Source organism: Belonocnema kinseyi, chromosome 10 (genome assembly GCF_010883055.1).
Source record: "Belonocnema kinseyi isolate 2016_QV_RU_SX_M_011 chromosome 10, B_treatae_v1, whole genome shotgun sequence".
NCBI lineage: Eukaryota > Metazoa > Arthropoda > Insecta > Hymenoptera > Cynipidae > Belonocnema > Belonocnema kinseyi.
The window spans coordinates 79762147-79774692 of NC_046666.1; the positions used below are offsets into that span (position 1 = coordinate 79762147).

Consider the following 12546-nt stretch of genomic DNA (forward strand, 5'->3'; position numbering starts at 1 on the left):
CGAGAAACGAACCATGTTTGTTATCAAATTTTCGGCACCCACTGAAACCCAAGAAGAATGAAAAGAAAGAGAGTTATGAGGACCTTATAAGGGAGATGCAGCGGTTTCTTATCATTAAAGCTCCTGGAGGTGCCAAGCTCATCGGCTTTTTAAAAATAAAAAATTAATGGTGAAGTCTTGACTGCCATCACCAACATTCTAGTCTAATAACCGATTATTCGTTTAAATTACAAAAAATGTTTATAAGAAATATAAAATATGAATTTTACAAATTAAACATTTAAAAATTTTTTTGTATTCTGTTATTCTGTTTAAAAAATATGATTTTTCTGATTACAACAAAATATGTGTTATTTTCTTTTTGTTGGTACCGATATTCTTTTACATTTTTTACTATTTAATTACTTAGCTCTTAAAAATATCGCAATGCTTCGGCATACAAGGTTTAAAATCATTTAAAAAATATGTCTTTCTGTTAACCCAATCTTCTTATCTCTACTGCGGTCGTGAGTTTATTCATTTTTTTAATTGCTGCATGGATGTTCTGTACAATGACCAAAGTAAATAGAGAAACCTCTAGTTTTTTATTACTTAGATAAGGAATTGAAGAAAAAATAAGATTTAAAAAAAATGTGTATTAACTTTTTATTGTCTAGCTTTAAAAAATCGTGCTGACAGTTACGCTGGGTTATGGTATAAATAGAGAACATCAGTATCGCCGATTCATATGACCCAAAACAGTAGCTAAGACATCAACTAATCAAGTACGCAAAAAAAAGAAACTGAAGTTAAATTTGTCGACTATCGTCTACCTATAATTTACATACGACGTAAGTTATATACTTTATAAAAATCTTGATTATTTATTATGTAAAAGTATCTGGACGTGCAAGCCTTGCTCGGTTAAGGGTGTTGGCTATTGATTTGTGTAAAATCTGACCCCCCCCCCCCTCTTCTCAATTTCTGTCGAATGTCCACATTTTAAGATCCCCTGAACATGAATAACAAGTGTTCGCGAATGTGCCACCTCTATGTGTCTGTGTGTATGTGGATTTTTATTCTGTCAGCACGATAACTTTAGAAAGAATTTACAGATTGGATTGACCTTCTTTATATTAATTATCTGGCCTAAAATAAAGGTCATTTCTTGAACAAGACATTTTGGATAAAAATGCAGAAAGTTGAGAGTATTTTCAGAATTTTTTACACCATTTTTTCAAGACTTGAAAATTCTATGTACAGCTATTTATAGTGCTCAAAGGGTCTAAAAATGTATCCTTAAGACTCTTTCTCATTAAAAAAAGATCAGTTACAGCATTTTGAAAACTCAAAATATCTGTCAATTCCATCTCGAGTGTTTCCACTTTGTTTATTTACATATATATATAATTATGTGGTGCTCATTTCACGAGCAATTTGCTTCCTATTGGCAAATGTATTTGCTTCATATTAAAGAAAGCTTTAGTGGTTTTTTACAAATTTGACAAACTAAACTTTTTATTTTGATCAATTTAGAAATAAAAATTTTTTTAAATACAAATTTTAAAAATAATACTAATTTTTTTTTAATCAAAATGAATCAAATAAAATTTTGCATTTCAAATGGTGATTTTTTTATCCTAAAAAAGGAAGGGGAAAGTTCCGTCCCACCGTATCCCTTTCCCAGCTTTATGATTTTTTTTTAATTTTCGAAATTATTTTATTCGAAAGTCTTTTATCAAAAAATCTTTTCTACTCATGCCTATCTATAACAAACCTATTTTTCGCTTTGCTTACTTCGACATTTTGTTTAATTAATAACATAATTATTATCTTAAATCACGCATGTTCGCGGCGAAAAATGGATGTTCAAACGTAGATGTTCAAAAGGTACGATTGTACCGTGTAACATGCAGATACTCATGCTAAACATTTATTATCTTTCTGAGATGTTGCGTGTAAAAATATTTTTATGTTAAACTAAGACATACTCAGATGTTAAAATCATCCGAGCGTATGCGAATCACGCATTTGAATTTCACGACTATATTGGACGTCTATATATTTTCGATATTACAATTGTGGAATATTACAATTTCGGAACAATTCCAAAAAATCAAAATCAGTTATGCTCAACTAAAATTGGATAACGACTTTTGTTTGTCTACCTGAGGTAACAATGATCTTAACATTAAAATTTAATTTTAAATTTACAAATAAGTTATGAATCAATTCCATAAATGATTAGAAATAGGTAAATTCCTCAAATATTTGGAGGTGTTATTTGACATAACCATGCATGTAATCTCTCAGATATTTAATTTAAAAATTTTGGATGTTACAGAGTAACATCTCACTTTTTAATATTTACAGATGCTAACTTTGAACATCTAGATCGCTGCACTATAGTTAAAAATATATATGTTAACACTGAACTTCTATATGTTAACACTGAACATCTAGATGTTCTGCTTGAACATTCAGTTTTCCCCGTGTAATCTAACTCTGATAGACATAATTCATTAGAGTGACCATCAGGTAGAGAGAGAAAACAGGGACGTTTCTGATCTCAAATCGGAACATTCCCGGAAATAATCCCACCCCTCGCTCCACCAACATCAACCGCGTTAACATGGAAGTGGAAAGTGTAACGTATCGTAACGTAACGTGATCATGAGTAACAGGAGAAATTTGACCCTAAGCCTTCTGTTACTGACCATTATGTTACGTTACACTTTTGATTGTACTAGGAACGTTACATTTCAAGATGGTTTTTTCAATGATATGAACAGTGTTTTATTTAGTCATAATATATTTCAAGTTTACAATAGCCTTTTACATTTTTAATAGAACAATCCTATTGAACATAGTTTTCATTTTATCCAGTCGTGCTTATCTGTCTTACCGATTTTGCCAAGCAGTTCCAAGTTCTCAGGTTTACATAAATATTTTTTGAAAGAAATATAATTCATGTTGCTGAAAGAGCACGACTTTTTCAACATCACAAGCTTTTCGTATGGAAGGGAGAAAACAAGTTATTGACCGCAATACGCGTGCTTATTTTAAATCCTTCAAACTCACACTGTGCTTTAAAAAGAGAGAGATTGTTCTCGAAACGCGACTCCTAAGAGTAGTATTAGTCAATCAGTAAAGTTTCATTCCAGTCATTGGATGAAACAGTAAATCACAGTGAATGCCGTTTCTAGACCTGAAAAAACGGGGCGGATGGTCACCCTAAACTTGATGAAGATGATTTAATTTAAAAATGTAACCGAAGTTAAAATAGAAAAAATGATGTAATAAATATAATTTGCAGATTATGTACTGTTCCGTCACACTGTAAAAGAAAGTTTGTTCAATTTTAGTACGCTAGACGAACGTCAAAAGTTGACTCACGCGCAGCGACGTAAAATTAGTATAGAAATGTTTAAAATTAAACAAAAGTGTAAAATTCTCAACTAGGCTGAAACTTAATATGTGACATAAAATTGAACAACGGAATGTGGAGAATTTCTCCAAAATATCAACCTAACTTCAAATGCTTAAATCATTAAGATCATATTAAAAATATGTTTATGATTACGCAAACGTATATCGTACAAAATTTATATTATAAGTAAAAATCAGTCACTTGCAGTCTTTCTTTCGCCGAAAGTGAGCAATAAAGTTTGCAAACTGAAATGCATGCTTCTCTCATGACACGAAAACAATAGAGTGAAAAAGAAAGCTCTATCGTCAAAATTGCACAAGTATGGAATATTGAACCAACAAATCTAAAATTACGACAAAGTGGAAAAATTTTCATTAGAAAATAGAAATTTATGCGCAGGTGGTCATTTTACTAGTCTGGGGACTTTTACTACATTCAGAGTGAGTCCTTTTTCTATACACTCTGACCGTTGTGATTTTCTATACGTCATATTAATTCATACAGTCATAAAATCAACCCTGTGAAATACGTCATTCTACGCAACATGTGCAAATTTTCTTTCAAAACTGTAATTTTAATGCGTCTCAAGTGACATTTCATATGTGTAAATTTACACTTTGAACTGCTATTTTAAAATTAAATAAACTCTTATTCAGAATTGGCTGGAGCATAGCCAATAGTTATAAATCTAAAAATCAAAAGTTATAATACATAATATGTGTGTGTGTGTGTGTGTGTTTCGATTACTTTAGAATCAAACAGTAGGTCCTATGACAAAGCCACAGAACGCGTCCTCGGGTTACGGATAGAGGGTCCTGGTACCCAGGGTTTCTGTTGAATATTGTTAAAGTAATTAATAAGCAGTCGTAGACGATTGTACAGTAATGGTCCAGAAGAAATATACCAGGCGTAACAACCCTGTCGAAACCTGAATGACACTTGGGAGAGGTGTCTAACACGGTGACTCTGAGATACCGGGCGACCTCTTAGAGTATGTAGCCTTACTCTTGCATGCAGGGCTCCATAAGGATAGGCGTACCATTTCTCTAGCTGCTCGTCGCGACAATAATGCCAACGGAAAGTATAGTTGTTGAAAGTTCAGTTCACAACTATCAAACGCGCAGGGCTCCCGACAATGGGTCGAACTGAGGAGCGACCTGCTGAAGTACTATGATACCACACACTGACCAAGTCAAAGCTGTTGACTATCATGCAGCATATGGTTGACAAAAACCGGGTAATATCTGACGCTAGGCGCAGTCTAGAACTGAGAGAGAGGTGGGTTAGAGAAAACCAACAGTTTTTCTCTCACCCATCTCGATTCTTCCCAGAATTCTCCAGTTACTGTCGACTATCCGCCCACACCAAAGCATTTCGAAGCAATTTGGAGAGACGTATGCGAAGTTCGTCATTCACTGGTAGAAGATTTAAAAACATAAATATGTTCAAGAAGCTGCGTGATGTCCTCATAAAACCCGAGGAAGAATGCCCACCTATCACTTTCAAGGACGCGAAAAAAGTATTAGAAACTATTAAGAACTATTCCGCTTCGGACCCAAATGTAATCGAGACCTTCAGGTGAAAGAAGTTTCCTTTAACCCAACAGTTAAATATGGGCAACTTAGCTGAATTAAAGAATTACAGGCCAATCACTTTTCTAAACACTTTGTATAAGAATTTCACATCGATCCTAAGTGATAGGATTGTTCAGATATTAAGACCTGCGTGGCAAGAAATGTAAGAACAACGCGGCTCAAAGAAAGGCGTAGCAGGATGTCGGAAGAATCTGCTTATTGATAATTCTGCCTGCAAACACGCAGAATTCTACCAGCGCGGCCTATCGATAGTTTGGATTGATTACCATAAAGCTTTCGATTAGACCTCCCATAGAATTATCATCTGTATTTCGGAAAGCTTAAGGGATCGCACATGGTAAGGTGTATAGAGAGATTAATTTCGCTTTGGAAAGCCAGATTTACTATCTCATCTGGAAACCATCGTGTGACAACTAACAGCGTCACATTCCAGAGAGGCGTCTTTTAGGTAGATACCATGAGCCCACTCTTCTTTTTCCTCACATTATTGTTACTATATCTCGCACTATGCTATTCCGAAGGGTACTTTTGTTGCAAACGTGGAAATCGAAAGCATAAGGTCACTCATATATTTTACATGGATGATCTTATGATCCATGCTGAAAATAAAGAGCAACTTCACCTAGCACAGAAATGTGGAGGATCAGTCGATGTCGTATGAGCTAAGGTTTGCTTTCCCTAAATCACTTGGATTGAAGTCGGGCACCATGCGTTTCATTTTCCAATGACAAAACGGTGTCATTTTTCACTTTAGGATACCGTAGCAACATTTGAGCCAATATGTTCCCGATGATAGTTGCAAAGTGTGCCATGCACACCCCGAGAATCTAGGACACATAAAATCACTCGAGGTCTGACATAGTTCTCCTTGACTCTGAAAAATGAAGCATGTTCGTTATCGAATTTTCGGTTCGCTGGTATCGGGTGCAGATTTTCAGATTAGCACTTGCTCCCAGCGAAATCCCGCCGTTGTTATTATGAAAAACTGCTGGAGACGTTTCAATCACGAGTTATTTTCTTAGAATAAGTGACGTAGTTGTTTCTTAATGCTAAAAGCATGATGGCAGCAACGTATGCATTGCTTATTAATAATTATTGATATTTTGTGTAATTCATACGAGTAGAAGCGTTGGTAAGACCTATGATACACTGCTTTGAAAATTATTCTCCGGATATGTTTATATGCTGATTTTTTCCAAGCCTTCATTAATATTTTGATTTCAACTGAATTTTTTAATAAATAAATTAATTAATCCAGGATGTCACTCACTGGTCACATGTCATTTACTGGGGTGTTTACCATGGTGAAAAATCTGTGTACTTAAAATGCATTCAAGAATCTTTAAAATAACGTATCTTCAAGGGAACTGTCTTGAGTTCAGTTTGAGAATTTAAAACCACCCTGAAGTACCTTCGAATATTTACAATTTTTTAAAATGCTGCCGTTTCACCTCCGCCTCCGCCCATTCCATCATAACATGAAGCGCGGCAGTCTAAATTTTCACCAAAAAGATCTCATTATTATTTGAAGTTTAATTACGTAGTGGTCCCCAGAAGGCCTAGCCCTCTTGTCAATTTAGCATGTGTTTTTTGTTTGTTTCTTATTAAAGTAATTTATAATAATTTTCCATAAAACTGAATTATTCATAGTCCTCCAAATATATTCGATCAAATAATCGTTCTTTCTTGAAACTACCATTCTACGAAACCGCCTTCGTATATCACGCTTTACTTTCTTCCATTGTGATTCTATTTTGTTGCTTGTGGATATTGCGATCTAATGGATTTATGAAATTTTTAGAGTGGTTCGCCCTGGAATGTGTGTGATGCACAAAATCTAAACCACAATACCCTTTTAAAAAGTCCGTTTTAATATGCATTCCAGGTAAATAATAAATTATATTACAACCCCGACCATTTGTTGTTAAAATTAATACCCCGCTGCAATCGGTACACTTTTTGATTTGTGCTAAAAATTCCATTCTAAAATAAAGTTAACAACCCAAATATTTCAAACATGCAACTTTCTCCTCTAACGTTTAAAATTATACTAATGGCAACATAATTCAACACCCAGGCCAAATGTGAAACCGAAGTCTTAATGTGCTATTCCCATCCCCACTATTTGTTAGTCTAATTAGCTGCACGAAAAATTCCGTAACGGTACACAGTTCTTAAATTTGAATGTTTAAACATTTTCTAAAATTTATTACATTTGAGGTTTGATACGCATATTAGATTGCAAACAATTTTTTTTCTTGAAAAAAATATGAAATTGGTCACAAATTTCTTTAATTGAAAATTAAAAAAGAACTAAATATTTCATAGACAATTAGAATCCATGAGCATATTTAAGGATGTTAGAGTTTTTACCGCAGAGTAAGAACAACTTTAATAGGTTTCGTAACTTATCGTTTATTCAGGTGCGCCAGAGGGCAGCACTGGCAATCGATAATTATAAATTTTGTAGTAGTATATTAATATATAGTAATTAAAAATGTAAAATCTAGTCATTAATTAATATCGTAGTTCTTTCGTAGATATTAGTAGTTTCTTGAAATTTGCATACAATGAAAACATCATTAATAATCTTCGTACATTATTCCTCGACCTGTCGTGTTAGCGTTTATCCCTTGTAAATTAAATTTCAGTAAATAAATTATGTCACATGCGCAACTTATCATTAGTTTGTGCTCTTTATTGAATTTAATTCAGTTGTTACTAGATACCAAGAATATTCAACAGTCGTGATTTAGAATAATGTTGCATAATCTACTGTGGGTTTCGAAACAGAGAGGTTTAGTCATTATGTCCGCCATTTGACTCTTCGAGGGTACCCGCTTTGGCACTACCCTTTCGTATTTGACACATTTTTTGACATAATCTAAATGTACACAAGTCATATGCCTTAGTCGGTTTCCACCACTAGTCTTAGTGCAAATAGTCGCGGCTCTCTCGTAACATTTCAGTATGGCAGGTAGAAAACTGTCTTTGCTTATTCGAAATAAGGACTTGTTTATGGCAATTATTTCCTGACAAGCCTGGCTCATGTCCACATATTCAGCTTCGCAAGTTGAAAAAGCAGCATAGCTTTGTTTATTTGATTTCCATGAGATCATGTCGCCGAACAGCCGTTCGGCGATCATTTATCCACAAGTCGAAATTGAGGATATACAGTCCGCGAAGCTAGCTTCTGAATAGGTAATCAAACGCTCCCGTCGTCCTAAGTATTTTAAACCTAAACTCTTAGTTCCTTTTAGATACCTAAATAGTCGTTTAACTATACTTTAATCGTTTCCTGTGTGATTTAATTGGTGTCTACTCAAAACATTTACTGTGTATGATATGTCAGGTCGAAGCCAGCCAAGCATAGCAAACTCCCAACTGCCTCTCTATAAGGAAAGTCAAGTTTTTCCTGAAGTATTTTGTAGAAATTTGTCGTTAAAAACAAATTTTCTTAGTATTTGATCTGCATAGTTTTCCTGAATTATTATGATGATTCTCGTTTCCCTATCTCTGCATATAATCATGCCTAGATCATTTTTAGGTTCCCCTACGTCAGACGTTTCAAAAGCAGTCATCAATTTTCATTTTATTCCTGTCAGTTTTTGACTGTCGTTGCCAGCTAGGAGTATGTCATCTACGTAGATTATTAGAATGACTTTTGAATTCCCTGAGTTATTAAGGAAAAGACAAGGATCATAGCCATCGTTGGCTAATCCTAAAGAATTAGCAACTTCTGTGAATTCTTATTTCAGAATTTCGGACTGATTCATGGACACTAAATGGCTTCAGTAAGTCTGTATACCATTGAGCGTCGTAATTCTTCAGAGATTTTCATCCCGTTGAGAATCTCCATGATTACATCGTCTTCTAACGTTCTGTTTAGAAAAGCATTCTTACCATCTAGTTGACATACTTTATAGTCTTTAAATTAATTACCGCGAATAACAGTCGTATTAAGGTTATTCTCGAAACTTGTGCATAGGTTTCCTTTAGATCGTACGAATTTCAATCTTCAAAGCCTCGAATAACTAATCTCGCTTTATATTTTATTTTCCCTGAACCATCGCTTTTACGCTTCAACACCCTTCTTAAATCTATAATGTTTAGTCTTATACCGCCTTTCCCTATCTTTGTTGATCTACAGTCGTCCATACCTCATTATTTTCTAAGGATTTATACTCCTCATCGATTGCCTAGAGCCAGTCGTATTTTTCTTCGCCTCTATGGCTCCTTTAAAACATTGAGGATCATTATTCAATGTCGCATGTAAGCAGTATAGAGTTTTGTCGGTCGTCATGTTAGTTGTGTTGGTAAATTCTCCCTTTATTCTTGGAACTTTGTAATTGTCTAAGACTGTTGTTTCCTCGGAGAAGTTAACAAAACTCGTATCTCTAATTTTCCGACTTCTAGGGTCATAAGGTTCTCGTTTTGTCCTTTGTCCTGTGTTTGGTTTATTTTTAGAAGTCTCTCCCTTCGTTTCTAACTGTATTTTACGTGGTCTACCTTGTTTCTTAGTCTTTTCTCCCTCCGTTCATAAAGTCGTAATGTCGTTTGTGGTAATAAATTGTTGTCCTTCAAATTGTATAGACTCGTCGTTTGATGATTGATTCGATTCAGGCAGACCTCAACATCTTATTGAGTCTTCTTTGTATCTATCACCGCATTAAGTTTTTCGTTAAACCTAACACTTCGTGATTTAAAGAATTAACCGGATTCCGGATTTTAGAACACGTATCCTGAACTAGTATAACCTACTAGAATTCCGCGAAACGCCCGCAGCGCGATCTTGGTGTCTGTCTTTCTCGTTATAGTACAATAGGCTAAACAACCGAATCTTTTGATTTGGTTTACGTCGTTATGATAATTTAGGGAAAACTTATCGAGTGGCGCTTTAAAGTCATTTGATTTGTGTGGGGCACGATTGTGAACGGAGACAGCTGATCCTAGCACCAGGTCCCACAAGTTTGAAGGTACCTTAAAAGAGCACAGCTCGTATCTTTTTCTGCAAGGTTTGATTAAACCTTTAGGAGACCCCATAATGTTGTGGTGTATATGGGCAAGCAGACTGTCTTTCAATGCCCTCGCGAGTTGTCACATCGTTAGTATAATCGCAATGTATTTTGTTCCTTGATCGGATCTCAGGTAGCAAATCTTTTCATCTTTACCGAGTAGATTTCGTGAGCTTCTAATAAACCGTTCAAGACAGTGACCCGTTTCGCCTTTCGTTTTAATAGGACATGCTAGAGACCGTTGTGAGAAATCATCAATATATACAGAAATATATTGATAGCCATGGGGAACTATAGCTGGGGGGATTTTTCCCATTACATCGAAATATATCATTTGTAATGGTCGGTCTGCTTCCGTTCGCTCATTTCGCAAAGCTATCGACTCATGGCCCATATGAGCATGCCAGAACATAGCTTTGTTCGTTTTTCTACCATCGCTATCTAGATTAAATGCATATTTATCGTTATTAGTTATGTCTACTGTGGGTAATTCTTATAGGTTAGTCGTTTTTCGATGTGTTATACGAATGTCGAAGTCTGAGAAAATATTGCCATTATTTAGTTCTTTTTCTTAAGAACCCTCATTAACTATCGTCTTCGAAATACTGTATGTATTTAAGGTATCTACCACCTGCTTCTTTTCGTGAACTGTTATTTTCTTAGGTTTCTCTACCTCGATATTCAAGAAGTTGTCCGTCTATTGTTCTGTCGTTTTGGATACGAGTGCAATGGCTTGATACAAGTTGGATTATGCTATGGTATCATTTTCATTAATTTTAAATTCTATTACCCAGTGAGGACTGCCGTAGGTATCAGTCGATAGCGATTCGTTGGTTTTGTGATTGAAAATATCCACACCCTTATTGTCAAGATTGTCAGTATATTTTTGGAACTCTCTGAGACAACTAGTAGATGGAAAGGCCTTTTTATCATTGTTGATATCAATTTTTAAACAGGTCGGCGAAACTGTATTTTTAAGATTGTATATAACTTTATCAGTTGTGCCTTGGCAATTCTCAAATTGAATTTTTGGAGCATTGCTGGTTACTGTGCGGCACTGATCAAGATTTTTAATTTTTTAATTTTTACTGCGGTCATGTTTTTTATTAACAAATCGTTTATTTTCAGAGCCATTTCGTTTAGGGAATTTGGGGTTTTGACTATTCATCTCTTCTTAAATTGTTTTTTGTTTTTCGCGTGTAAATAACCGCTGTTCATCTCGTTTCGTCTCTAGTTTTTATAGTTATTACCTTTTGGGCGTCCTTTGTCCAGTCTCAACTGTTGTTCTGGGCAGTCGAGAAATGTCGTCACTTTCTTTTCTGTCACCGTCGTTTGTTTGACGGTCGTTTGTCATCAAGAACACTGCAGTTCATTTGTTGCTTGTCGTTTCAAAGCATATTAAGCTAACCTTCGTTACCGTCATTTTCTTTTCCCTCGTTTGCTCCACTCTGCAATCTTTCCTACTCGCTTTCGAATGGATCCAGATTTGTTTCCGAAGCGATGTCTGGATTCAGAAGATTGTGAGGTTTTTCGAAGTTTTCTTCATCTGTTTGTTGAAGGAAGGTTCCTTCAACCTTCAACCTTGTAGGAAGGTTCTTAGCACTCAAAAGCTCTGATTTTGTATCCTCCCACTCTTCTTTTAGATTTTATTTGGCTAAAAGGAATTATAGATCTATGTGTATTTTAGGAAAGAAAATTTGACCATTTTTAGTAGTAGCGTTGCCGTAAGGACTGTGTTGCGACTTTTGATTTTAAATGTTATGACTTGCTTGAAAACGATGAAGGCCTAACACAAGTCACCACTGTACTAAGCAGCATGTTCTTTACATCCGTCACTTTCGTGTGCTCCAGGAGCAAGCTTAGTTTTTTTGAATTTTCGCAAATGAACACAATTTCCTCCAATCCAAACAATCTAGAGGAGGAAAAAGGTATTTTAAATTATAAGAACTTAATACAACAAATATTTACATGTTTTGGTTTTCCGTCTAAGCCTTTCGTTCGAGATAAGTTGTCAGATAACGCATCTACTTGTTTAAATAACGCCGGAAAGTATTAAACCAAGCTAGTTATGTTAATTACTGTTTAGGTTTGCTTTAAGCAGTTTGTTGACTTTAGAACACAGTGGTTACACAGTCTTTACTATCATTTACTTTACTGTCATTCATCAATTAATATATGTATATGTGTATAAAATTTGTTTGGTGTAATTCTTAACTCAATATAAGGGTTAAAAGGAAAAACATACTCAACACTACGTTCTCGCCAGTTAAAAATATTATGGCAAATGTTTCATTGATCAGGCTACTTTTAACTGTAATCGGATTATGCGATTCGATTAGGAGTGCCTTTCTGCACCTCACCACAATCCTCTCTACCGTCGTAGATTTTGTTTTATCCTTGGAATTGTTAATCTATAATAAATTATATGGTATAGATACAAAAACAATCTGTTTATTTAGGCAAAAAAAGTTTACACTTGGTTGTCAACATATGCATAAATACACCAATGAGTATTTTGCATTGTGGC

The 12546-nt window shown here is 35.0% G+C and overlaps 1 long non-coding RNA gene across 1 annotated transcript in view; it reads left to right on the top strand.

Annotated features, from left to right (window-relative positions):
• The first annotated feature begins 684 nt into the window (after nucleotides 1–684).
• Nucleotides 685–12546, top strand: part of LOC117181664 — a 29929-nt gene continuing 18067 nt past the window's right edge. The window contains exon 1 of the long non-coding RNA XR_004468149.1: nucleotides 685–830. This is a non-coding gene — a long non-coding RNA (uncharacterized LOC117181664). The remainder of the gene's footprint in view (nucleotides 831–12546) is intronic.